Raw genomic sequence first — 27,335 nt, 5'->3', positions numbered from 1 at the left:
TCTCTCTCTCTCACATACACACACACCCCCTATTCTGTTTCTCAGGAGTACCCCGGCTGATATCAAGGGGTCCATCCAGAGCAGAAGAACCTTTTCTTCACCCAAGGAACGTGGCATTCTCCGAGTCCCTGTGAGTGCCCAGGGACACCAGCTGGAAGAGCAGCTGGGGAGGGCCCTGCTCCATCTCCCCTCCCTCAGGGGCTCCCAAGCAGTGGGTTCTGTGGGACAGTTTGAAAACTGCTGGGCACTAGGAGCCTGGTGGGCCAGGCATTGCCTGCTGCCACCCCCAATGGCAGTCCTCCTGTTCTTCTGTCCTGTTCTGGTGCAGGTAGTGTTTAGGGCAGCAACACTCCCAGATTCTTAAAAAAAAAAAAAAAAAAAAAAAAAAATTTCTGGCCTCCCTTGAAACTGTGGAGCAACACATGACAATTCTAGCCAATGAGATGCTGATGTAAATCTGGTGGGAGTTTCTAGGAAAGTATGGCTTTTCTGATACAGGTGACTGGAATGTGTGTGCAAAGGCTGGACCCACAGCAGCCATCCTGTGATGAAGAGGTTGTGGCCAAGAGAACTTAAGCCACTGAATCCTTGAGTCATCAAACCAATGCCTGCAACTATTTACCTATGCATTTCAAGATAAAATAACCACTAATCTTTTAAAGCTGCTGTTTACTTAGGTTTTCTTTAAAGCTGAAGCCAATCCCTAGTTGGTAAACTTGGTAAGGCAGTGACAAGTTCATAGGTTCTGTCCCCTTTGTCCTTGGGTCCTGCTCTTTTGTTTCAGTACCACCACCACAGCCCTGGTAAGGAAGAATCAATCACCGATAAATCATGGCCCATCAGCCAGGCTGGGCCCAATTCCTGTCCTGGGCCAGGAGAGGAAACCAGTTCTCCGAGACAGCTGGGCAATGTGGTGTAAGCTGGGGCGAGTCTGTCCACATCTCTCTTACCCCTGGGAAAACCGAGCCATGGTCCTGTGTGCACATGGACCCCGAGGATGCAGCCGGCCCAGCTGGACGGGGACATTCCACCCTGACACGTGTGCCCAGCTAGTGGCCGCTGGTCCGGGAGCTGATGGCTCACAGCTTGGTACAGGGGCAGGCAGAGGAGCTGTGTGCCCAGGTGGCCCCAGGTGGTGAGGACACAGAGGCTGGGGGACCCAAAGGAGAGCAGGGGGACCGGGTGGGCATGCAGCGATGGGGGGTGCGTTCTGAGGGAGCAGACAGCAGGGGGGCAGGGGGAGAGGCTGGGGGAGCAGAGCAGGTCCTGGGGGCTCGGGGCTGGCGGAGGAGGTTGTGGGTGGCAGGCAGGGAGACAGCGGAGCAGAGAAGGGGCCACAGGACGGGGGAGGAAGTTGGCACGGCCGCAGGAGTCCAGGAGAGGAAAGGGTGGGGCGTGGACCAAAACCTCCCCACCCTCAGCAGGTCTGAGCCCCCAAGAAGCCTCTCTGGAACCCCCTGCAGGGTCTCCCCAAAAGTACTCGAGAATTCATGCTGCATCACCCTGCCGGGACAGATGTCCCCCGGACTGGCTTGCAAGCAAGGCCTCCTGAAGCCAAAAGAAGCAAAGAAACAGAAAGCGGTGATGGGGGTCCCTGGCCAGCCGGGAGTGTGTGTGTGGGGTCCGTGCAGCATCGTCAGCCCGTGCCCCGTAACGGAGGCTCGCAGCGGCTTTCCGGGAGACCTTTTACAGGGACAGGTGCCCCGAGCGACTCTCTGGCCGGTTACCCGCCCCCGGCTGGATTTTAAATTGGGAGGACGCGTGGAGGGCACCGGAATCTTGTGAAAGCGATTTCTCAGGTTGCTGATGCACCTTCTGATCAGCGTTACCAGCCCAGGCTGCCTCAGCCATCTGGTGGCCCAGGACCGCGGGGGCGAGCGCGGAGCAGGGAGGGGAGGGAAGGTGGGAGAGCAGCGTGGTCGCCAGCCCCTCGGCGTGAGGCCCGAGCTGGGCCGGAGCTGGTCACCCCCATCCCACAGGGCCTGGCAGCCCCCCCACATCCCAAGGACACGGCCCACCGGCCACACGGAGCCTCTCATCCCCTCGGTGGTCGGGGGTCTCAGCCACAGTCTGTCTCAGGGGCTGGGCCTCTGCCGGGTGCCCTGTGCCAGGCTCGGACAGGCAGAGGTCACGCAGACTCTCAGCTCGGGGGTGTCGGGGGTGCTGTCCTGGCCCATCCCACAAACCGGTCAGTGTCCTGCCCCTGGGTCAGGGTAGAAGTGGGAAGAGAAGCCGGGAGCTGGGGTGACCTGAGGGGGCAGGAAACGCACGGTGGAGAAGGAGCTAAAACCACTTTCATTCACCTGTGCCTGCTGCGGCCGGCGGAAATGAGACCTGTCAGTGCCACGGGCAGAGCCGCCCCAAGGGGAGAGCCCAGGCTCCCGGGGAGAGCCCGACTCCAAGGCACAAAGAGGCAGCGCCCGAGCGTGTGCAAGGAGAGCCCGCGATGGTGGCCACTGTCCACCCCGGTGTGGGAGCTGCTCCAAGTGCCGTCTCAGGCACCCCCACCCAGCAACGAGTCACTCGTCCATCAGCCTCAGCTCTAAGGATCACAGCCCAGAGGAGGTTATCAACAAGGACGGTTCCTGAGCCTTGCAGGCACAAAGCCTGGCCCTCCCGTGCCGCACTCGCCGAGCCACACCGTTGCTCATTCAGCGCCTGTTTACTTTTACTTTACACAGAGATCTAACAGCCTGGCTGACGGGGCTCCCGGCTCACAGGGGATCAGAAACAATCAGCGAGAACAGGGGACGGGCTGCAGCAAGCATCTGGGTGGCAGAAAGAAGGGCAGCGAGCAGAAAGCCATGGCAAGCAGCCCCAAGAACACAAGAGCACAGAACCCTTGGGGTGCCGGGTACAGCCCTCGGCCGGGGCCCGGCCCATCATGGCTTCTGAACGCTGTCGGCTAGAATGGCCGAGCTGGGATGTCGTCCTGCGGGGGAGGCTCTCCATTTAAAGAAAGCAGGGTGCAGAGAGAATGCTCTGGGTTTCACCCCCCATGTCTGGGTGCCGACGCACCTGCCAGGGGAAGGAGCTGCTGCCGTGCTGCCTTCGTGGGTGCATGCGTGACGCTCGTTTGCAAATAAATGTGGCCTGAATGAACGGGTGAAGGAACGAGCACAGGCATTCGCAGAGGCTGGTGGCACGGCACTGGCAGTCATATCTACCCAGCTCCTTGCTGCCTGGACCGAGCTCAGAGGTGGTGGACAGGCTGTCACGGGCCCTGCAGCAGTGGCCAGGACATGCTTGTCACCCCCCTCCATGGCTGAGGGGTCCCCAAGGGTAGGGGCTGGGCCTGGCGTCCGTCTCGGCAAAAAAGAGAAGCAGACCAGGATGCAGCCTCCGTGGGCATGCTCAGGGCTGCAAGCTGCAGGGAACGGTCCTGCCAGGTGGTGGAAGGGCATGGAGAGGGTGTGAGCCTCGGACAAACCCGAGTGCCGCTTCAGACCCACAGCCGATGCCTTCCTGAGCCCTGGGCTCCACTCCGAGAAGTGAGGGGTCAAGGATGCCACGAACATGCGTGCCCTCCTCCTGGGCCACAGAGACCAGGTGAGAAGGCTACGTGTGAGCCACCTGGGAGGCCCTGCACAGTTAGTGCTGGCAGGAGGAGCAGGCCCCCAGCGACCTTAGGCACACTCCAGATGCCTCCGGAAGGACCCCAGGCTGGCTCGTCTTTGGGGGACACTGACCCTCCTGTCAGCCTGGCAGTGCCTCAAAACTACCACCATCCCGGCAGCCGAGTGGGAAAGGCAGGGGGTGATGTCCACTCGCCTCGCCCATCCCGGCTTCATCAGGAAAGGGTCCTGGCTGTCCCCATGGGCCCTGGGTGGGAAAGCACAGGTCCGAGGGTGGGTGGCCCTGCATGGCAGCTGGGGTAAGCCACAAAGACTCCCCGGCTGGTGGTCTGAGGCCTCCCAGCCCACAGGGTCCTGCCTGCCCACAGCTCGCCCCAGTCTCAGCACCCCGTTTCTCCGGCAGCTCTGCTCCCCGGGGCCCCTTCTGCTCCCCTGAGCCCTGAGTGCGCCCAGTGCCCGAGAGGGCCTGCAAACCTGTCCAAAGTCATTGGGGCCACGGTGCCACCCTGCCAGACTGCTTCCAAGAGCAACTGTGTTCTACAGTGCACCCCGTTTGCACAGCATTTCTGCCCAAAACACAGGGATGTTTCTAAGCGGCCTCCTTGAGAACCTCCCTTCGTGCCCCAGCCTCAGCTTCCCCACTGCTGGCACCTCCGTTTGGGAAGCCCAGCCCCGGTCACCCACCCTGCCCCTCTCCCAGGGCAAAGCACCCAGGCCTGGGGATGGGCCAGTTCAAATGCCTCCTCCACGTCCAGTAGAGAGGCCCAAGGCCACGTTCTAGCCAAGCCTCAGTTTTCTGATCTGTGAAATGGGCCCATCACAGCACCTGCCTCAAAAAGTGAGGATAAAATGAGCCCCAAGGGTGGAGCCCCACGTTCAGAGCCTTCCTGTACCAACTGGAAATGCCTGCTGCCCTCCCCAGGGGCCCAAGGTCACTGTGTCCTTCCCTGTAAGACCCCATACTCCGGCCAGAGAGAGAGCGGTTGGCTTCCAGTGTGGGGGTGGGTGGGGTGTGCACAGTTCACCTGGGCCCCCAGTCCCTGCCCAGGGACAGGCACTGAGCCAGGTCATGGGGGCTCGGGGCGGAGGCCCTGCTGTGTGTGACAGTGCACACTTGTGGTATCTCCCCCACCCCAGGCCCCAGCCGAGCAGGGCGGCTGGGGGCTCAGGACTGCCTGGGAGGAGGAGGAGGAGGAGGGGGCACCGGTGCCGCACCCCCGGGCATTTCTTCCAGGAGAAAACCAAAGGTGTGGGAGTCCCCATTTCCTGCCATCTCTCCAAGACGGAAGAAGTGAGACCCCCCCGGTCCTCAGCTTCACCAGTGACCAGGGAGCTGGTGTAACAGGCCCCCCAAAGGCTCTGTGCAGCTCTGAGTCTAGAAGGAACCCCGGGAGGTGTGGGAGGTGGGGGGCACCGGGGAGCATCTCGGAGCCTCTCAGGAAATGCACTTTTCTGAACCGATGTGGAAACCAGGAAGAGCAAATCCCAGGTGCTGGGCGGGGTGGAGGGGGACAGCGGGAGATGGGGTGGGGTCCCCAGCCGTGATTCGGAGATGCTGCTGCTCGGGCCTGGCAGAGGGGTGGTCCCAGGAGGCAGGGGAACGCCCCGAGGCCCCGAGATGCGTCTCTAACGTGACAGAGGCGTCTAAAAGCACAAGAAGACAGAAACCTGTAAGCTCACCCAACTCCATCCCCTGAGGAATTATCAGACCGCCTCAGGGACAGTCCCCAGCAGATCCCTGGCCACCTGTTTCTCCCCAAATGTACACAGACCGGGTGGATGTGAGAGGGAAGATTCTGGACTCTTCGCCACTGGGGTGTGTGGGGTTGGGAGCCCCCGGGTGTGTCGTGTTTGCACTTGTTCTGTGCCTGTGTCCTGCTGCCCTGGGGCGTTTGTCTCTCTCGGCTTTGTAATAAATGCTCCACATATTCTCCCGAAAACAAATGCAACAGGCAGCTGCCCGCCAGAGGGAAGGCCATTCCGCAGATGGCGGACCCGTGGGGTTGATGCCACCCAGGTCCAGATTCAGTCAACTGGATTGGGCTTTGATTCCCGGGGCCACCACACGGGCGCTGGGGCTGCCCGTCCCTCCCGTCACCCAGGGTTCTTCTGCCCGTGATGTGGGTGAACGTGGCTGCGAAGTCCCCGAGCACGTGCGGTCTGCACTGCTAAGCCACCGGGTCTGACCCACTGCCTCCTGCTGCTGATTAGCTGCTTTGTGTGAGTCTCATCGTCTGAATAAGCTCGCCAGCTCCCTCACCCTGGTCTCACCTGCAGCCTGCGCCCACCTGGGCCTTGGTTGTGCTGGAGACAGATGGGGCTGACAGCAGCCTGGCCCCACCCCAGCTGGGCTCCTCGGCTCTGGGGACAGGCTGGGCACATGCAGGTGACCCATGCAGATGCCTCTGGGGAGCCCCACGTGGCCACACTTGCTCCTCCCATGACAGTGTCTGCCTTGAAGCCCAGTGGAGCTGCGTGCTCTAAACTCTGAGCCTCAGTTTCCCCATCTGAATTCGGGTAAATGATAGTATCACCCTCTCAGGGCTGCTGGGGGCATGTGTGTGGCCCCTCAGCACAGGGCCTGGCACTCAGCCTGTGCTCCATTAAACCACAGCTCTCATTGTATATAGTTATTGTCGGTGTTATTGTTGTCATCTGCCCAGATACCCTCCCTGCTCCCCCGACCCTCACATGTCACGACTTGGGGTCCTCACACTCTGCCTGACGCTGTCTGAGCCCCCCCACCCACACACAGCCCCACCCTGCTGGCTGGACCATGTCGGAGGGGTGATCACTGCTTTGTTGGCCTCGAAGCTTGTGGGTCTCCCCAGCCCCCTCTCTGGAGACCACAGTGTCACGTCCCTGCTGGCCCTGGGTTCCTCCGGCATGTCAGACCCCCAAGGCTTCTCCAGCTGGGGCACCTCCGGGACAGGTCCTACATCGGCCAGCCCCGTGCCTGCTGCGTTCCCACATGAAGCCTGACACAGAGCTGGTGCCCTGTTAACTCTGGCCAGAGAGTACATTGAGTATTAAACAGGCATTTCTCAGCCTTGAGGAGTGTACAGATCCACTTTGAAAAGGAAAAAATAAAACTCTGTCTGAATAAGGCCAACCTGAAGAGCAAAACACTATTCTATGTAACGATCCTCCAGGTGCAAACTGTCACTGGCAGAGTGAGCTCTTGTCCCCCTACCTGTTAAAATAGACAATCAAATGAAAGTAGAACATTTAAAAGCTTGTGCCAAGCCCTGGATCTCCATGTTTGAGCCCCATGACATTAGAGTCAAGATAAACTTGTTATCAACCCAGCTGGGATGAGCCCCTAGAATGGCAGGCGTCCCACATTAGATATCGCTTGACCCCTCCCCGACAGCCTGACGGACATCCCGCACAGCTCCATCGGCTGCTTGCCTGGACTCCCTGGGGTCAGTGCCTGGGACGGACCTGCTCTCTCAGGGCAGACACAGGGACACTTCTGGGATACCCCCATCCTTTCTCCCGACTCTCCTTCCAGCTGATGGCCAGCGGGCCCCCAGAGTCCAGACACCAGTCACCCCTTCTGTTGGGAGCTGCCCTCACCACGCCGCTCTCCCCATCTGACATCGCTGCTCTAGGTTTTCTCCTATAGCCACAATCCTGAAAAAGCCTTAGACACAGACACACACGTGCCAGCCTCCCTGGCCTCCCACCCTTCACCGTAAACCCTTCAGAGCTCGGGGCCTCTGCTTCGGGGATGCCCGCCCCGTGCTCTGTGCCCATCCCCGCCCACTCCCCGTGCACACACTCTGGCTGGCACTGGGCGCTGTTCTCACGAGGCACACCTGCAGCCTGTGCTCAGAACCCAAGCTCCGGCCCGTGTGTCTGCACTTCAGCCACCCCGAGGACGGGAACTGACTCTCCGTCACACTTGTCTCCAGGCTCGGGGTGTACAGGGGAGGATTGTGGAGCTGCACCCGTGCTGCTGGGGGCCACGGGGACACCTGAGCCCTGAGACAGCACCTGCGGACACCAACAGGCTTTGGGGTGGGCGCCCCAACCTGCCAAGCGCTCAACATGGACTTAAACAAAAGGCAGCCTCGGATCAGCTCTGCAGGAAAACAAGCCAACAACTCAATGCGGACTTAGCCAAGGAATCCACATACTATCCTCCCGGAGGGGAGACTGTGTCAGCGTGCGTGCGAGCGCTACGGTCTCAATTTCAAGTTTACCGCAATTCTCTGACACCAACAAAGTCCACAATCAGACTCGCCCCCTCGACGTCCGCCCCTTCAGCATAGGCTCCTGAAGACGCTCCCATTTATTTGGGAGAGAGCAGCTGCCTGCCTCCTTGGAGGTGACCTGAGATCAAACCATCCAGGACGGCCCTTACACACATTTGCACAATCACTGATGGTTTGCAAAGCAGGGTCACTGTCGTGTCGCCTTTTGGAGGCAGCATTTGAAGCAGCCGTGCGGGCAGGGCAGGGGCCGTGTCTCCTCTCTCGGCCAGCCGTGGCTCAGACAGGACGTGACCCTGCCCAGGTCACAGTGGCCAGGGAGTGGGGGAGTCAGAGCGGCCCCCAGACTGCACAGGGCTTTCTCCATAAGCAGTGGGGCAGTTTCAACAGGCAGGGAGGCATAGAGGGACATGCCAGCCCTGATCATCGTTCCGGATTCCCCGGAGAAGCATGCCTTTGAAGGTGACGCCTTCCCACCGACAGCCCCAGTGGTCATGGGTTAAGGAAACAGCACCGCATCGTCTGCATTACTATCGCTGAGTTTTAGTATTCAGCCTTCCCATCAGGTGAGGTCTTGCAAAGATGGGGAAGCCCCAGATCTCCCAGACGATTCTGGCATAATAGCAAAGCCCACCACCTCCTAACGGCGCTTGCAAATTATGTTCATGATGTGTATCGGCAATCTGTCTGCGGAGACCCAGGACGCGCTCTCGTGAAACTGCAAATGATCCTGGCCCAGGAGACAGCAGCATCCCCATCGCCACCAGCTTTCCTGGGCATCTTTGACCCCTCTTGGCCGGGACGCAGACAGGCTGGGGTCCCTGCCTCAGTTTCCCACCTCCCACCATGCCCCTCCCCGAGGCCACCCATCACTGCGGGGTCTTCAGCCCAAACACGAGCCAACATCCAGCACCTGCGTTTTCCTTCCCAGCAGAAGCTTTAGCCCAGCAGACTGGATCTTCACACAGATGGGTGAAAGGGGGGTGGAAAATCGTTGCTGTGTCAAACAGGATGCTGGTGAAGCGTGGAGAAATGGGGTCAGGGATGGGAAATGCAGGCCGAGGACCACCCCGTCTGGCCCGCCTCGGACGGCACACGTGCAGGTGAGTCTGCTCTGAGCCCAGCCTGCCCTCCCGCGTTGGGACTGTCTTAGCCACACCATGTTTCCGGGGTCTTCTTTCCCCTAAGTGACAAAATGGGGGGCTCTGAGTGGGGCTGAGGTTGGGTAGTGAAAGCATCTGTCATCTTCTGGAAGGCTCCGCTGGGAATGACCCCGTAGCGGTGCCTCCTGGGCTATAGGGAGTGAGGGTCTGCGTCTGTGGTCCCTCAGCAGGGAAGGATACGGGGGGGACAGGCAGGGCCCGGACCCAGAGCCAGGCAGGGGGCTGGGGGGACTGAGGTCATCCGGGGGTCTGGGGCAGCTTCGGGAATCGCTGTGTGCGTGTAATGGGGGGACAGCACTAAATACAGTCGACGTTCGTTATTTGCGGATTCTGTATTTGCAAATTTGCCTCCTTGCTAAAGTTTATTTGTAACCCCCAGATAAATATTTGCTGTGCTTTCGTGGTCACTCACGGACACGCGCAGAGCAGTGGAGCATCTGAGCCGCCGTCACACACGTTCTCAGCGGAGGTGGGACAGGGGACGCTCTCTCTTCTCCTTCCAGCTCTCGACTTGTAAACAAGTGCCCTTTGCACCATGTTTTTGTTTATTAGCATTTAGTGCCATGTTTTTACTTCTTGTTATGTGGTGCCATGTTTTTGTTTCTTATTAATTAGTGCCACATTTTTATTTCTTGTTAATTAGTGCGCTGTTTTTTGCATCTTCGTGTTTTTGCTGGTGATTCGGCTGTTTAAAATGGGCCCCCCCAGTGTGGTGCTGGAGTGCTGTGCAGCATTGCTAAGCCAAGGGGGACACTGATGGGCTTAAGGAGAAAATATGCATGAGAGGAGCTTCGTTCAGGCGTGCGTCAGAGTGCTGCTGGCTGCGAGTCCAACGCTAATCAATCAGCGTGCCTTTAAACCGAAAAGCGCATAAAACAAAGTTCGTATTGATTGGTTGATGGAAATGCTGTGACCAGAGGCTCATGGGACCCTCAGCTGGTATTTCCCTACAACCAGGGGTTCAGGAGTCGCTAGTTGAGTGTTCACGGCAACTTTATAGCCCAGGACTACCTCGAGTAACTAACGAGAATCGGCTGCACGGCCCCGCCAGGGCCCAGGTGTGAGAGACCATGCAAAGCCCCCCACCCTCTTCAGGGACTCGGAGAAGCCCGTCCAGCCACGTACGGTCACTTGCCAGGAACAGGGGTCCAGTCTCAGTCCCTGAAACCTCTATTTGGAGCAAGTCCATTTGGACTTCCAAATACTGACCTCAGCAGCAAAGCAAATTCCAGAGATGGGGGGTAAGTTCTGGCCTCAGAGCCTCCGAAGGTCACCACCTGCTGAGCAGCCCCGGCAGAGCTGGTGGACGGCAACCCCAAAACGTCGCTGGGGCGGGTGAATGGGTGCCTGGGCCCCCACTCGGCCTGGCGAGAAGGCACACACTGACACACAGGACCATGCCCACGTGTGATCGATTCTTTCCGAAGGTTCTCAGACAAGCCTGTGGGAAACTCGGAAGGTTATGCTGCCCCAAGGGTCTGGAAAGGTCTAAGGCAGAGGACAAGTGCTGAAACACCGAGCTGAAGACTGCAGCCTCCAGAGGCCCCGGGCAGTCCCCAAATCCCCCGTCTTCCTGGTGGCACCAGCCAGGGGCTTATGAAGCTGCCAGGTTTGTACTCTTACCCTGTGCTAACTCCTCGTTTGCCAGATCCAGAGATGTTGGGGAACACACACACGATAAAGCCTTCCCTCCTCTCGGCCTTCACGATGCCTGGGACAATGGGAGGGAGTCACTGCAGCTACTGATCCCTGCTGTCTGTTTCACACGGCTCTCAGCCCTGCCCGGCACCCCTGCCCGCCCCACTCCGTCCCCCAGCCCAGGCTTCTGGTTCATGCCCCTCTCCAGGCCATCTCTAGCCTCGCTTGCTGCCCAGTCCCGCCACTGGGAGCCCGTCTGACCTTGAGGAAATGCATTAGGAAATGGGTGCCAGACCTCTTAAATTTGTGGATGGAAAATCATACTCCAAAATTGCGTACCTGATTTTTGCCCCAAGCATCTGGGCTTTGAGAGCGATCATATTTACATAATGCAATCTCCCCCAAACTTGAGCATTTGGGTGCCACTGTCATGATTTTTGCCTCGTTGTCTGGCTTCCATATATATTATTTCTTTAGATCAATTTGGTTTTTTTGGTACCAAGTATCCCAGCCTACCCCCAGGCGATATCAACAGAAACAGTCTCACGATTCGCTAGTTCTGCATTCCTGGCAGACAGTAAGATAAAGACGCACCATCAAAATGAAGATGCAGAGGTCCACGCCACCGAGCATCACCTTGCAGACCCCCAGGGGAACGTGGGGCCCCTGGGCACCCACCTTTGCACGTCCACCTGGCTCTCGGCAGGAGAGAGGCGAACCCCAGGGCACTGGACTTTGGTTTTCCTGCTGAGGACAGGGGTGGATGGGAGCCCGGGGGCCCTGGGCCAGTCCTGTGGGGGGCTGGTGGAGGCTGGCAGAGGTGACCTGGGGACCTCCGAGCCCCAAAATGAGCACCTTTGGTGGGGAGGGTGCATGGGCCACGTGTCTCTCCTCCCAAGATCTGCAGGTTTTACTGGGGAGACTGTGCCAACCTAAAGCTCAATGAACTGTCCCAGGCAGCATTTGAAGCCACATCCACCGATGATAAATGTGGTTCCTGAGGAGGTGAGCCTTGAAGTGGGCTTGGAAGGATCTGGTGACCTGGGTAAGCTGAAGGCAGGGACTGGGGAGAAGGAGGGTACAGCCATTCTGACTGGGGACAGACAGACTGACAATAGGCAATGGTTGACCCCTCCTGGGAGGAGGGATGAGGTAAAGCCCGCGGGGAGCCTCCCGTCCAGGCTCAGAGCCACGTGGCGTGGCAGCGTCCCTGATACCAGCCCTCGGGTGAGCCCCTCCTGGATGAACCTGGCTGAGGCAGGGTCTTGGGTGAAGCTCGGGGGTAGGGTGGGGGGATTTACAGCCTGGTTCAGCTCCTGCAGGGCCCACTTCTTGATGAAGAAATTTATCGAGTGCAATGACTGAAAAATTAATCCCAACTGCAAATGGTGAACTCTCCGGGGTAAGGGGGACACCTAATTTCCCAGGCACCGATGTCCAGTGCTCACTCGGGAGGAAATCCGTCCCTATGCACCTGGGATGGCGCAGGCAGTGGCTGGTTCTCCACGGGGCCAGTGGCCAGAGAGCAGACGCTGCCCATCACCAAGCTGAGCGCGGGGCCGGCCGAGGCAGCCAGGTGGGAAGGCTCTTCTACATCTCGTAAACTTCACGACAGAGGGACGATTTGGTGCCCAGCTGACCTCCGACCTGGACCCAGGTCAGACAAGCTCTGGGGATTCTCTTTCTCGCCCAGAGTCCCGGGGCTCTGCCACGTCCACCCGACCTGACCCGGGGGCCTGTTGGCAAGAGCAGCAAGCTGGGGGCTCGGACCCCCGGTGCCCAGGCTCTTCCACAAAAGGCTCCGTGACCATCAGCAGGACACAGCCCCCTGGGGTCAAAGGGCAGGGCTGGTGGACGACATCGGAGGTGCTCCTGCCTCCACCCCTTCTGGGTCTCAGGTGGCCGTCGGGAGAGGTAGGGTTGAGAGTCTGCATCAGGATGTGTCCCCGTGCTGGGTAACACTGGCTGCTAAAGCAAACACCCCGTGAGGTAAGGGCTCCACCACGACACGGGTTAGTTCCCCGTTCAGGTCAAGGCACTGTAAGTGGCGCTCTCTCCTATGGGGTGACGCGGGCCCCAGGGGCTGCCGTTTTCAACGTAGAGCTTTCAGGTTGGGGTCTGTCTGCACCCAGCAGTGCAAGGATGAGGGGATGGAGAGGGGCAGGTGGGAGGCCCACCGGGGCCACTCTCCCATTCCTGGGCCTGGGCTCAGCCACAGGGGCCTGGGCAGCACCCGGCTGTGTGCCACGGGAGAAGGGGCTGTGGGCTGGGCAGCAGCGAGCCAGGGTCCAGCAATTGCCAGCTGCAGGAAATCCCCCGCGTGCGTGTCCTAACCCAGAGGGCCTGCTGCCTGGGAGGGGGCAGGGGTGAGCAGCCCACGACTCTTGCCCTTGCTCATACACCAGAGTCTCCTGGGTCCACGGGCATCTGCCCGGAGCTGCATGAGGGAGGTGAGATGTGGGGCTGCAGCTCCCCATAAAGTCCTCCTGGTTAGAAATCGCGGACACCTGCTACTCCCCACCTGCCAACGACTTCCAGGACGGCCCATTTTCACCCGGGGCCTCTGCACTGCGGGTGCCCAAAGGAAGCCTCCCAGACCCAGACAGCCTCAAGGCCAGCAACATGCTCCCACCAGGAACCACCATGGAGCAATGCAGAACATTCCAGAGCTCTTCTCTGTCTGTCCCATTCTTTTCTCTGTCCATCCAGTCCTTTTTGGGTGATAGGCTCCCTAAGAACCCCACTCTCCACCATGATTGAGAACCTGACGGTGGTACCCGGTCATCTTTCCACAATGTCCCGGCACAGCTGTCCTGGTGTGTCCCAAAGAATCACCGAGACCTAACGAGGCCTGGATCTCCGGGGCTCGCTACCCACCGGGCACCGCGCTGAGGGCTGTCCGCGTTCACTCGTTCTCTCGATGTTCACTGGCGGCCTCCTGCACACAGGCTGTCCCCCAGGTGCTGGGGACAGGACAGCCAGCTGCTCTCAGGAGCTCATGAGTTATGGACAAAAGGCAAATGTGCACACACACACCTGTGCACACACCCACACACCCACACATCATATCATCGTACGGTGAAATCCCGAGAGAGAAGGTTGAACCTAGGTCTTAAGGCTTTGCTGAGACCCATCCCCTCCTCAGAAGGAGGCACTGCCATGGAAGGGCTTCTGTGTGGAAGCTTCTGGAAGCATGTCCTAGAGGAGCAGCAGGTGAGGCAGCCCTGGAAGGCTCGAGGCTTGGCATGGGTGAACTCGATGGCCCAGCTCGCTGCTGGGGCCGAGGGGGAGGGCAGGCCAGGGGTGCTGGGTGGGGGGTGAAGTTTGGGGGCAAGAAGGGCCCTGGCCAGGCAGGGTGGCAAGCCAGGGAGCCCCGGCTCACACAGCCACGGCCCTGAGGTGCCCACACATTGGCAATCCCACGTATCACGGCCGGGGGGAAAAGCAGAAAGCCCCGTGCAGGGGATGCTCACACACAGGCAGCCCCAGGGCTGGAAACTCCCACGTGGCCAACAGGCTTTGTTTGTCCACCCTGGACTCTGTGGCCAAGGAGGGAGGCCGTGTCCCCCGACATCCCCTGGTGAGATGGAGGCCGGCAGGTGGGGCCTCAGTCACTGCTACTGTTTGAATGCTTTCGCCCTTCGGAGTGACTGTCTTTGGCAAGAAGAGGCCACCAGGCTCATCTGTGAAGCCCAGAAATGCCACACGGAGCTGTGTGCCCAGGGGCAGACCCCAGCAGGGCCTTTGTGCTGTGGCGCAGCCTCTCGTATCCCCAACCTGGAGGCTCTTGAGGGCAGCTCGCTCACCTCCACAGCAGGTGTGGTGCGGGAGCTGCAGGCTGCGGGCTGGGTGCCGGGGCAGGGGTGCGCCCAGTTCCCCTGCATGGCTGGGGCTGTTGGTGCCACCCTCTGGGCAGCGGCCAGGGGCTCCTCACAGGAAGGGCCCGGCAGGCTTCCCCTTGGAGCCAGCACTGGCTCGCCCTGTGCAGGCAGCTGGTGCTGGGTGTCCCGCTGCAGTGGAGCAGCCTCAACGATGCAGCCTGGGGCAGGGGCTGAGAGCTGAGGTGCAAGCCAGCCTGAGCCTGCCCAGTTCCAATCCCAGTCCAGCCACGTCCCTGCTGGGCAGCCTCAGACAAGTGAACTACCCTCTCTGTGCCCCAGTTTCCCTGTGATGTGGGGCAATACCGTGCCCAATTCAAAGGGGTGCTAGACGGTTCTGTGGGACCATGCAGCCAAAGTGCCTAGCCCAGGGCCTGGCCCACGGTGTGATCCCTGAGGACTGCAGGGAACCAGATTCCACGGTGGGCACGGGGGCGAGCAAGCCGAACGAAACCGGGCTGTCCACCACTGTCAGGGACAAGGATCCCCGTCGGCTTCCCCCACAGACCCTGCCCCTTGTTCACGGGGTCATAACATCATTCTGTAGTTTTCTTCCTGCTATGCCGTCAGCTCTTAGACCTGGTTTATCTGTTCACGCCCTTCTACCCGGTTCCCAGCATGTAGCAGGTGCCCGATAGACATTACTAGAATAAATTAAGAGTGGATGAGTCTGGGTTCCCGGGCTCCCATTCAGCTCAGCTGGGCAGACTCACGATTAAATTCACCACCTCCAGGGTGATAGTGGATGCTCCCACAGAAGGGGAGAAATTTTCCCAGGGAGGCAGGGAGTTTGGGAAAAACTCAGCAAACTGGGAAGAGAAGGGAACTTTCTTAGGCTGATAAAGAGCATCTATGGAAGCCCTCTGATGATACGATTCCTCGAGGCGAGGGGCTGCCTGCTTTCCCTCCGCGGCGCTTGACGGCGGCCCTCCGACCCCACCCCCAGGTGTTCCCACCCGGTCTAATCCCCTGCTGGGCCAGGGCCAGGACTTGCTTCTTACGGAATAAGGAAAGGCGCTGGGATGTCTGTGGCCCCGTGACCTCGTGCTGCAACACCCACCTCGCTTGGAGGGAGTGAGCGGCGAGTTGGGAAGGAGCTCAGGGTGGCCTCCAGCCAACGGCCAGCGAGACAGCGGGACCCCCAGTCTGCCCATAAATAACTAAATGCTGCCAATAACCCATGAGCCTGAAGACGGACTCTCCCCCAGATGAGAGCAGGGCCCTGCCTGCCCCTAAAGAGCCCTGAATCCGGACCCCCAGAAACAGGGATGATGTGTACTGTTTCAAGTGGCTGAGTCTGTGCAATACTGTTACGCAGTAAATGATAACCAACTTACACCCCAAGGTCAGGAACGAGGCAAGGAAGGCTGCTCTCCCCACGTGCATTCAACACAGCACTAGACGTTCTAGTCGGTGCAACAAGGCAAGAAAGAGAAATAAAAGGCATCTGTAAGGGAAAGTGTTCTAGTTTGCTAATACTGCCAGAATGCAAAATATCAGAAATGGATGGGCTTTTATAAAGGGGGTTTATTTGGTTACACAGTTACAGTCTTAAGGCCATAAAGTGTCCAAGGTAAGGCATCAGCAAAAGGGTACCTTCCCTGGAGGATGGCCATCGGGGTACGGAAAACCTCTGTTAGCTGGGAAGGCACGTGGCTGGTGTCTGCTCTGGAGTTCTGGTTTCAAAATGGCTTTCTCCCAGGACATTCTTCTCTCAGCTCCTGTGCTTTCTTCAAAATGTCCCTCTTGGCTGTAGCAAGTTTGCTCCTTCTGTCTGATTTTGTAAGTGCTCCAGCAAACTAACCAAGGCCGAAGCTGAATGGGCGGGGCCACACCTCTATGGAAATCATCCAATCAGTCATCACCTACAGTTGGGTGGGGCACATCTCCATGGAAACACTCAAAGAATTACAATCTAATCAACACTGATACGTCTGCCCACACAAGACTGTATTAAAGATAATGGCATTTTGGGGGACATAATACATTCAAACTGGCACTGAAAGGAAGAAGTAAAATGCTCTTTATTCAAAGAGCACATGATTGTCTATGTATAAATCCTGTGGAATTTATACACACACACAAAACACCAAAAACATACTCCTGGAACTCATAAATGTGTTTAGCAAGGTTGCAGTATAAAAGAACAACATATAAAGATCAACTGTAATTTTATATATTAGCAACAATCATAAACCTGAATTTTAAAATACCATTTACATTTTCTTTGAAAAATATGAAGGCTAAATCTGACAAAATTTGTACAAGACCTATTTGCTGCAAACTTCAAAGAATTGCTGGGAGAAATTCAAGAAGACCTGAATAAAAGATGCAAACGAAGTTCAGTAGAGAAAGAATCAGTAATGATGTCATTTCTCTCATTTCTGGTATTGGTAATTTTTGTCCTCTCTTCTTGTTTCTGGATAAGTCTGGCAAAAGGTTTATCAATTTTATTGATTTTCTCAAAGAACCAGCTTTTGACCCCATCATTTTTCTTTATTTTTGTTTTCTATTTCAATGGTTTCCACTTTATATTTCCTTTCTTCTGCTTACTTCTTTTGCATGTAGCTTTTAAAGATGGAAGTTAAGGTAATTGATTTGAGACCTTACCTCTCTTCTAATACAGGGATTTAGAGCTGTAACATTCCCCCTACATGGGGTTTACTGGCATCCCCATATTTTGATACGTTATGTTTTCATTTTCATTCAGTTCAGAATACTTCCTAATTTCCTATTTTATTTCTAGTTTGACCATGCATTATTTAGAACAACATTATTTAATTTACCAATATTTGGGTATTTCCCAGAGATCATTCTGTTACTGATTTCTAATATAGTCCCACTGTAGTTAAAGAACACATTTTGTATGACTCGTATCATTTTGAACTTATTGAAATTTGTTTTATGGACCAGAATATGGTTTATCTTGATAAATGTTCCAAGTGCACTGGAAAAGACTGCATCGAATGCTGTTATTGGGTGGAGTGCTCTATAACTGTCAGTTCGGTCATGTAGGATCATAGTGTTGTCCAAATTTTCTAGGCCCTTACTGATTTTCTATTTGTTCTATCAATTACTGAAAGAGGGGTGCTGAAATATCTGGTGATAATTATGGATCTGTCTATTTCTCCTTGTAGTTCTGTTAGTATTTGCTTCATGTATTTTGAAGCACTATTATTATGGGCATAAATGTTTAGGATTCTTTTGTCCTTCTACAGAATTCACCCCTTAATCATTTTGAAATGACTTTCTTTAACTCTGGTAATATTTTTTGTTCTGAAAGCTTTGTCTGATACTAATACAGCCACTTCGGTTTTCTTTTGATTAGTGTTAACATGGTGTATCTTTTCCCAAACTTCTACTTTTCATATATTTTATCTTTATACTTAAAGTGTGTTTCCTACAGGCAGCATATAGTTGGGTCTTGTTCTTTTGTCCAACTTGACAGTTCTGCCTTCTTATTTGAGGGTTTATGCCATTTACATTTAATGTGATTATTGATATGTTTAGGTTTACCTTCATCATATTTTTATTTGTTTTTTATTTGTCCCATCTGAACTTTGTTTCCTCTTTCCTCTCTTTCTGCCTTCTTTTGGATTGAATTCTTTTTATGCTTCCATTTTATCTGCTTTGTAGGCTTGTTAGCTATAATTTTTTGTTTTGTTACCTTAGTGGTGGTTTCAGGTTTACAGTATTCATCCGTTACTTATCACTGTCTCCAATCAAGTAATGTTCTACCAGTTCATGTAGAGTATAGAAACCATGCAAAAGTATATTTCCATTTCCTCCATCCTGACTTTTGTTATCACACATTTTACCTTCCATATGTTATGATCCCCGAAAGTTATCTTTGTTTAAAGTGATTTATCTTTGAAAGAAATTTAAATACGGAAAAATTTTATATATTTGTCCATGCAGTTACCATTTCTGGTGCTCTTTGTTCCTTTGTGTAGACCCATATTTCCATCTGCTATTTTCCGAAGACATCCTTGAACATCTTTTTATAGTGTGAGTTTGATGGTGATAAATTATTTCAGATCTTGTGTTTTGAAAAAGTCTTTATTTCACCTTCGTTTCTGAAAGAATTCTGGGTTGACAATTTTTTTTTCTTTCAGTACTTTAAAGATGCTGCTCCACTGTCTGCTTGCTTGCATTATTTCTGATAATAACTCTGCTTCTTTATCTTTGTTCCTTCATATGAAATGTGTCATTTTTCTCTGCTTTTGCCTTTATCCTTGGTTTTGAGCAATTTGATAATGATGTGCCTTGATGAAATTTTATCCATGTGACTTGTGCTTGGGTGTTTTTGAGATTCTTGGATATGGGAGTTTATAGTTTACATCAAATTTGGAAAAATTTACACAACGATTTCTTCAAATTTTTTTTTCTGTTCTCCATCTCCCTTTCAGTGATTCTAATTACATGCATATTATGTTGCCTGATTTAAGTTTGTGATTTTCCAATTAAAAAAATGGTGTTCTGTTCTTTTAAAAAAATATTATTCTTTCTCTCTGTGTTTCATTTTGGATGGTTTCTATTGCTACTTCTTCAAGTTGACTGTTCTTTTCTTTTGCAATGCTTAACCTTCTAATAACCCCATCCAGTGAATTTTTCATCTCAGACATTGTAATTTTCATCTCCAGCACCTGGTACACCAGGGGGAACTCGCTGCAGATGCCCTGAGTTCTCTGGACAGCGATTTCCTTTCCAAACACATGGCTGCTTTCCCCAGACGCTCCGCTCCACTTCTCCAACTCAGGTCTTCGGGGACCGCGCTGCAGCGGGGGCACTCGCCGGGCTTGTCTCAACTGCTTCCATCTCTTGATGATCAGTTGCCTTCCTCGTCCAATGCCCTGTCTTGAAATCCACTGTTTCACGAGGAAAGGCGAATCCAGTGTGTTATTCCAGCTCGGCTGCAAGCACAAGTCGAAGTCAAAGTTGAGGTTGCAATGATTTTTTTTTATTGGAAAATCACAAACTTAAAGCAAGTGTAAAGGGAAGAATCTTGAAAACCCCCCACGAGCTCTTTCTGAGGCTTCCACCATCATATGTTTTTTAATAAGCCAAAATCAGATTTCCTTGTCTTGAATTGACGCCACTCTTTTCCCACAGGTGCTGGGAGTTGCTGGCCCCAGGTGGGAGTGGAAACACGCGCTGACAGCCCTCCCAGGATGAGCCCCGATCACCCTCCCCAAAAGCCACGGTGGAGGAGACCGACCCCAGCCCCCCAAGCTTGCTCTCAGGAAGGAGGCTCCCACAGCCCGAGTGCCAGGACCCAGGGAGACCCTCTTAGACCCACCTGAGGTCAGTAATCACAAGTGACAGACATATAGGTGAGCAACGCTCTTGAAAAGGAAGAAATTACCGCTGTTCCCAAGAGAATGAAACTCTCCCTGCTCCCCGTCTCCTGCATTCCCCAGCTAGAAGGCCCCCCGGAGCTCTCAGGCTTACACAAGTACCACGAGCTCAGACACGGGTGGTTAGCAAGCAATTCATTTAGTCTCCATCATAACCACTTAGCAATCTGTTCTCCCTCTATTTCCTGCTCAGAGACCTTCGGATGTGTCAGTCTGAATAATTGATTGGAGCAGGAAAGCCTCAAGCCTTTGAAGCTGCTCATTAATTACCTGGACAGAAAGAAGGAAGATGCTCTACTCGGCCACAAATCTGCTGAACACCATCAAAGAAACCCGACCTAGTTTTGCCAAATCTACCTCGGTTTGCCAAATATGCTGTTCTCCTTCACGGAGGGCACAAATGCTTCTGGAACTCTCTGAGGGGTCCCCTGCTGCTGGATGCCACCAGCACTTTCGGGCGGTGGGACCTTCAAACACACCTGGCTATGACCGATGAGCAGGTGGCCTGCAGAGCATCGCCTACTGTGTGCAAGTTGTAGGAAGAGGAAGGAGGGCTACAGATGTCAAATGCGTACTTTCCAACCCAGGCAGCTTCAAACTCACTGGGCTGTTCAAACCAAAAGACGGTGAAGACATGAGTCACAGAAGAGTTAACAAGAGAGAGTGGAGGTGGGACAGTACTTGGTTAACTGTGGAAGGGGAGGTGTCTCGATGAAGGGCTGTGGGTCTGGGGGAGGCGTCTGGGGTGTGACACTGGCACCTGGCTAGGATGGTTTCTGTCAAGGAGCCAGGAGAACTTCCAAGAACCTTGAAATGAGGTTTCTTGGGCACTCGTGGATGCTACTTCTTATACAGAGCCTTACATCTCACCCAGGGGAAGGAGGTGTCCCCAGGATGACTACTGACTTCCTTTAGAACCTCCCTGGTGGTGAGCTCAAGAAGAGGACTCGGTGAAGGGAGGTGCCATGGGAAAAAAGAATACAAGGAAGAGCTAAGCTTTCCCTCTGTCTCTCAGCTCCCTGAAAGCTCCTTGCATGGAAATCGCCAGTTTAATAACCTAGAGCAAGGATTAAAACAGTTCCAAAGAGCTCATGTAATGGATTCTTGGAGACGTGGAGCTCCTCAGAGCTCTGAGATGGTGGGGAGCTTCTCCCTTTTGGTGGAATCTTTGCCAAGAGAGAAAGAGCTTGAATTTCCCCAAAGCCAGTTCCTGGGCTCCTCCCTGAAGATGACTCTACCGCGGCTTCCCCCTCCGCCACGTGGGCAGCAGATGGCTGCAGGCTGCCCACTTCTTCCTGGCAGAAAGCAGTTTGTTCTCTGCGGCGTGGCAGTGAGTAATGGGCAGAATGGAGTGGGCCAGTTTGACCAGGTACATTCCAGCTGGGTGGAGCGCGGGGCTGGAGGCAAGAAGGCCGGCCAGGGCACAGGGCCCCTCCGTCCTCCCGGATGGGGACTGGGCAGGAGCTCGTGGGCCCTGTCACCCCCTCCCAGCTGGTCACAGATGGTGCAATGGCTCCAGCCTTCATGTCCTGCCATGTTGCTGGATGAGGCAGGGACCAGAATCCCCCTCCCATGGAATGGATCCTCCGAGGACACTCTTAGCCTGCCAAGGGCCCTGAGCAGCCTGTGGGGTACAGTCCTCCGTGAGAGGAGTGGGGTCCTCGGTGGCCCTGCTCACAGCCTGAGCGAGGCTGCCTGTTTGTGCCGCCTGGCCAGGGTATGTCTGCCAGGGGTCAGTCACTGCCCACTGCCTTCCCGGATTTCTTCTGCCTGGGCTGCATTGCCAGGCAGAGGGACAGGGGGCTTCTCTCAGGAGGTCTGGGAATGGGCTGAGACTCTCAGGCTGTCCGGCCCACGGCTTTTTCGGGCTGGGGTTGCTGGAGGCTGAGTCGATCCAGAAATCAGTGCCCACTTGCCCCTGCAGGGCCTGAATCAAGCCTCTTGAGCTTTCAGGGCACAGACCCTGGCAAATGAGGAAGATGCTTGTCACGCAACTGAAGGCTCTGGCTCTGGGCCTGGGCACCCCCCGGAGGAAGAAGGGCTCCAAGGGCAGGCGTATTTTATAAATCCTGTGATTGACACAATGATGCTGTTGCTTGTGGGCCCAAAGCATGCATTTGCGATTGTGTTCATGTGTTTGGGCCTGTGCCAGTTTGAATGTATTATGTCCCCCAAACGCCATTATCTTTGATGTAATCTTGTGTGGGCAGACCTATCAGTGTTAATTTGATTGTAATTCTTTGCAACCCACCCAACTGTGGGTGATGACTCTGCTTGGATAATTTCCATGGAGGTGTGGCCCTGCCCATTCAGGGTGGGCCTTGATCACTGGAGCCATATAAATGAGCTGATGGACAGAGGGAACTCAGTGCAGCTGTGAGTGATGTTTCGAAGAGGAGCTACAGCCAAGAGGGACACTTTGAAGAAAGCACAGGAGCTGCAGTTGAGAGACAGTTTGAAAACGGTCGTTGAAAGCAGACTCTTGCTCTGGAGAAGCTAAGAGAGGACAAGTACCCCAAGAGCAACTAAGAGTGACATTTTTGAGGAGCTGCAGCCTAGAGAGGAACGTCCTGGGAGAAAGCCATTTTGAAACCAGAACTTTGGAGCAGATGCCAGCCATGTGCCTTCACAGCTAACAGAAGTTTTCCGGACACCATTGGCCATCCTCCAGTGAAGGTACCTGATTGCTGATGTGTTACCTTGGACACTTTATGGCCTTAAGACTGTAACCGTGTAACCAAATAAACCCCCTTTATAAAAGCCAGTCCATTTCTGGTGTTTTGCACTGCGGCAGCATTAGCAAACTAGGACAGGGCATTTCTTCCTTCCAGAATAATCCAGGAGACTCAGAACTTGGGGGTTGCTGGGCCCTGGAGGCGACTCTCTTTTGCTTCCCCCATGGCTTCCCCAACCCCGTCCACCATCACCCCCAACCCCTTTAAGGCCGTGGAGCACCCAAGGAGGGTGTCAAGGCCCAGGGCTGCCCCCTCATGCCCGTCCGCCCCTCTGGGTGGGTTTGGGGACTCTGCTGGTCAGCACTGCTCGTGGCGCAGGCCCTCCATTCATATCACTGCCATCTGCCAAGCGCGGGTCTGAGCAGCCTTGTTTGGTGGATGAGAGACCCTCTGGGCGGCCATCCCAGCGGGCAGGTGGTATACCAGCACCCACGGCCCGGGAACCCAGGGCTTTGAGCCCAGGCCTTCAGCACAGGTGCAGTGGGGAAAGGCGGACAGCTGCAGTTTCTGGACAGACAGACACACAAGAGGGGGACAAGGATGAGGTCTCCCCCTGACAACTTTCTAGTTTTGGCTTCATGAAAGAAATTGTACAAACAGCAAGCAGGCACCTGAAAAGATGCTAACCCCGTGTGCCATCAGGGAAACGCCGAGGCAGACGGTCCCGGATATCTCCGCGTACCTGCGAGGATGGTTAACAGGGAGAGCACTGGCGAGGAGGGGGCGGAACGGGCGCTTGGCAGCCCTGCCGGTGGGAACACAAGACAATGCACACACTTGGAGGACAGCCTGCAGCTTCTTAAAGGTGGACATGCACCACCATGCGATCCACACATTCCACTCCCGGATCCTTGCCTAGGGACGTGAAAGCACGTATTTGTACAGAACTAGAAGGTCATGGTCATAGCTGCTTTATCTGTAGTAGCATCAAAGAGGAAACAACTCAAATGTCCTTCAGCAGGTGCAGGCTGACCAAGCTGTGGTCTGTCCGTGCCCCGGGTCATGGCTCCGCAATACAAGGGAACGATGAACTTTCGATAAACGCAAATCTCAAAATTATCGTGCAAAGGGAAAGAAATCAGATCAAAAAGGAACATGTATCAGTGATCCCATTTCTATAAAATTCTAGAAAATGTGAGCTAATCTGTATGTACAGAAAGCCGAGCTCTAGTTGCTTGGAGACGGGAGGGGGCTTGGGGGGACATGTACAAGGGGGCCCGGGGGACTTTTGGGGTGATGGGCCTGTCCATTATCCTGACTGTGGTGCTGGCTTCACATCACTATACACGTGTCAAAACTCACAAAATTGTACACTTTAAATACGTGCAGTAACTGTATGTCAATCATAGCTCAATAAAGCTCTAAAAATAAATTGCCTACAAGAAAGGCTGCCTCACGTGGAGGAGATTTGGCATAAATATGAGGAAAATGCAAGTAACTGGGACCAAGGTGTAGAAATGTGGAAATGACCCCCCTTCGGCCCCTCTGACTTTCACCAGCTCAAGTTTCAAAATTCTGGGAGAAAGTGGCAGAGGCTTTGCCCCCCCACCCATGGCTGTTCTGGGAGTGATGAAATATGTCCACTTTTGCATTCAGCCCTGGAGCCTGCAAAGTGCTTTGAAAATTCAATAGAGGCTTTGAAACATTCAATAGAGAAAGCCCTGGGGAGCCCCTGGAGTCAAACAAAACCAAAAACAAAACAAACAAAAAAAACCCCCAAAAAACTGGTGCCCTACTTTCTCTCAAGTGTCCTTTTTATTTTGGAAATTTGAAAGCCCCACCAAGGCAGCAGTCCCAGAGAGCCAGTCAAGCCCTTCGGGGTTCGTTATCTTTGACCCTGAAAACCTGCCCTGAACAGGTTTTAAGATGGACAAACCTTCGTCCGATCAGTAGGAGTCGTGCCAGCTTCCTGTCTGTGGCCAGCCCCAGGTGCCGGAAACTGCTTCCTCTTGGCGAGTGACCTGGTTTTCCTGCTGCAGGGAAGCTTTTACTGTCCCAAATGAAAGGCAGAAATCTGCAAACTCGACTCCAATCTTTCAAAAGCTTTTCGGGGACACCCTCGACCTGGTGGCAGCAGAGGCTGCTGGCAGCGATGCCCCTTTCTGCAGACAGAGGTTGAGCGCCCCGTTCGCCGAAGGGCCTGGGGGAATCATGGATGGCATGGGGGGGCCGAGCGCAGGCCCCACCCCTCCTGGGGGGCCAACCCCTCTGCACTCTGTCCAGCCACCAGGCCTGCCCTTGCCTGCCCCTGGGGACCTCTCCGTGGTCAGCAGGATGGACACTCAGCACCTCCTGCCAAATGCCACGGTGTCCAGTCCCCTCCCCAGGAGGAAGGCAGCGGCCTGGGGGAGGTGGAGGCAGAGAACAGGCCGCTCGATGGCAGCTTCTGCCCCGTTCCTGCCTCTCCCGGCCCTTCACCCACTCACTGGGCACCTTCCCCAGGCCAGGCAGGTGGCAGGTGTTGGGGACACGGACGTTAAGAAGACGTGGTGCTCGGTCCCAGGGTCCCAGTTTGGGCATCTGGGAACTGGGGGATAAAATCATCTCCACCATAGTTACGGAAGGCGTCTACCCTAACACCCAGGAAAAGGGGGCCCCCCCACCACTGCCATGGCCTGCAGCCTTGTAACTCCTTACCCCAAACCTCAGGACCCGGCCAGCTCCCTCTCCTCTCCTCTCCCCTTTTTCTTTCTCCTTCCCTTTGCCGCGACATCTTCATGCCGGGTGGAGATGGCCCAGGGGCTCCCCGGTCCGGCCAGGCCTTGCCCAACAGTCACCCTGTTACGGGGTGACCTGTGGGGACGCCACAAGCACAAAAGGCCACCCGTGTCTCGGGACTGTGACCCCAGCCCACCCTTCAGGGCAGAAAGATTCCCCGGAGCCAACCCCGGAGCCGCCCTTCCCAGGCTCCCTGCCCTGGGCTCAGGCTCCGACCGCTGCTGAGCTGGGGACGGCACCCAAACCCCTCTGGCCAGGCCACCTTCCTGGGGGGGCAGAGGGACAGTCACCAAGGGCCCCTGTTGAGGTACAAATGGGCGAAAATGAAGGGCAGGCAGAGGCGTGGGCCAAGAGCTAGCTCCAAAGTGGGAGTGTGGGGTACAAGATATTAGACTGTGATATACTTTATTCTCCCCCATTTTCCCACTTGCATGTATGCGTTTTGTCATGTGCATGTGCCTGTCAGCATATAAATGAATGAATGAATGAATGAATGAATGAATACAGTAATGTTGGGGGAGTGAAGATCCAGATGAGAACAGCGTGTAGATCCCTGGGCTGCCCAATGTTTCCTGACATGTTCCAAGGAGCCCTGATCCCATGGGAGGGGACGGGCAGTGAGGAGTCTGGGATGCGGTGGGGCAGAGGTCCGGAAGTGGGGTTCCCAGGGGTCTCCCTGGAGCCCGACTGGGGTGGACGTGTCCTTGCGGTCACGGGTCCCCGGTGCTCTGCCCGAGCGCGGCGTCTGTAACTATCTGTGATGTCGTCAAGCGCGAGCCACTAGGTTGTCTCCCCAGCTTGGTAACTGCGGGGTGCCCTTTTCCGTGGGGTGTCTTGGGGGCTTGAGATCTGAGAAACATCTTCATGGAACACGTGAAGCAGAAGCTGCGAGTGTCCCCCAAAATCCTTCCTGGGACTCAGCCCGCCTGGTGTGCTTGGGGTGCCGGCGGCAGAGCCGAGGATGGGACAGGCTGGACCTTGCCTCGTGGAGCTGACGGAAGGGGCCGGAAGCGGGGTGCTGGGGGGGCAGCGGTGCAGCCTCAGCAGACGTCCGGGGTGGAGCCTGGGCTGGGCGGGAAAGGGGTCAGGCCCCTCGGCGCCTCCGGGGCACGCCGCCATGCTAGTGGATGAGCACTGGACTTGGAGTCAAGAACCCACACCTCCAGCCCCAACTCCACCCTTCCCAGCTTGAACGAGGGGTAAGCACCCCCCCGAGCCTCAGTTTCCCCAGGGCCACTGTGAGGCTCAAATGGGGCTCCCTGAAAAGACCTTTGGGGAGCCATTCCTCGCCTTGTGTCTCACTTCCACCTCATAAAACAGGCATTGCAGCACCAACCCCCATGCACGAGCCACGTGCTGAGGACGGCCCGCACAGCTGGCTGTGCCCTGAACGCCAGCCCTTGGGGACGGCCACGCAGCAGGGCAGTTGGGGGGACATTGTTGGATGTGGCCCTGAGGATGCCTGGTGCTGCCACCAGCGCCCAGAGATGCTGGATCCAGGCCCCACGCCCCTCCCCGGACAGGGTGGGGAAGCCACGGCCAGCCCCTCTCGGCCCCTCAGCAGCCGCTGGACCCGGAGGTGGGCGCCGGCCTCTTCCCTCAGTCCGGAAACCGTGAAGCAGTCCTGACAGTGCAGAGCCAGACACCCGAGGGGGACTGTGACCCCGTCTTCCTTGGGAGAAGGAAGTGTGACTCAAAACCAGGCCTTTGGAATGCCCACATGGGAACATGGTGAGGCTATTGTGTGTCTCTTAGAACTCAGCTCTGGGCTGCAGCCAGGAAGGTTCTGGCAGCCCCAAAGGCCACCTGGAATAATTGAGACCTTCGCTGTCAGAGGGGCCAGTCATGTGCCCGTCTTGCTGGCCAAGCAGCTCTCTGACCCCAGATCCTTCTGGAAGGCAGCCCGCCCACAGGCCCAGTCGGACCCTGGCTCCAAACACTCAGGCCAGCTCTCAGGATCAGGCCGGGTAACGGACACACAACACCTGGCTAGCGACGTGCTCCCGGCTCCCACACACACGACAGACAGCGGCGGCCGATCAGCCGGGGCAAGA

At 55.6% G+C, this 27,335-nt stretch overlaps 1 protein-coding gene across 1 annotated transcript in view; it reads right to left on the bottom strand.

The window, feature by feature from the left end:
• SHANK2 (SH3 and multiple ankyrin repeat domains 2) overlaps positions 1 to 27,335 on the bottom strand; it is a 624,412-nt gene that overhangs the window by 57,071 nt on the left and 540,006 nt on the right. The gene's annotated exons all lie outside the window — the stretch shown is intronic.

Source organism: Choloepus didactylus, chromosome 6, assembly GCF_015220235.1.
Source record: "Choloepus didactylus isolate mChoDid1 chromosome 6, mChoDid1.pri, whole genome shotgun sequence".
Classification (NCBI taxonomy): Eukaryota; Metazoa; Chordata; class Mammalia; order Pilosa; family Megalonychidae; genus Choloepus; species Choloepus didactylus.
This window is presented reverse-complemented; position numbering and strand designations above follow the sequence as displayed.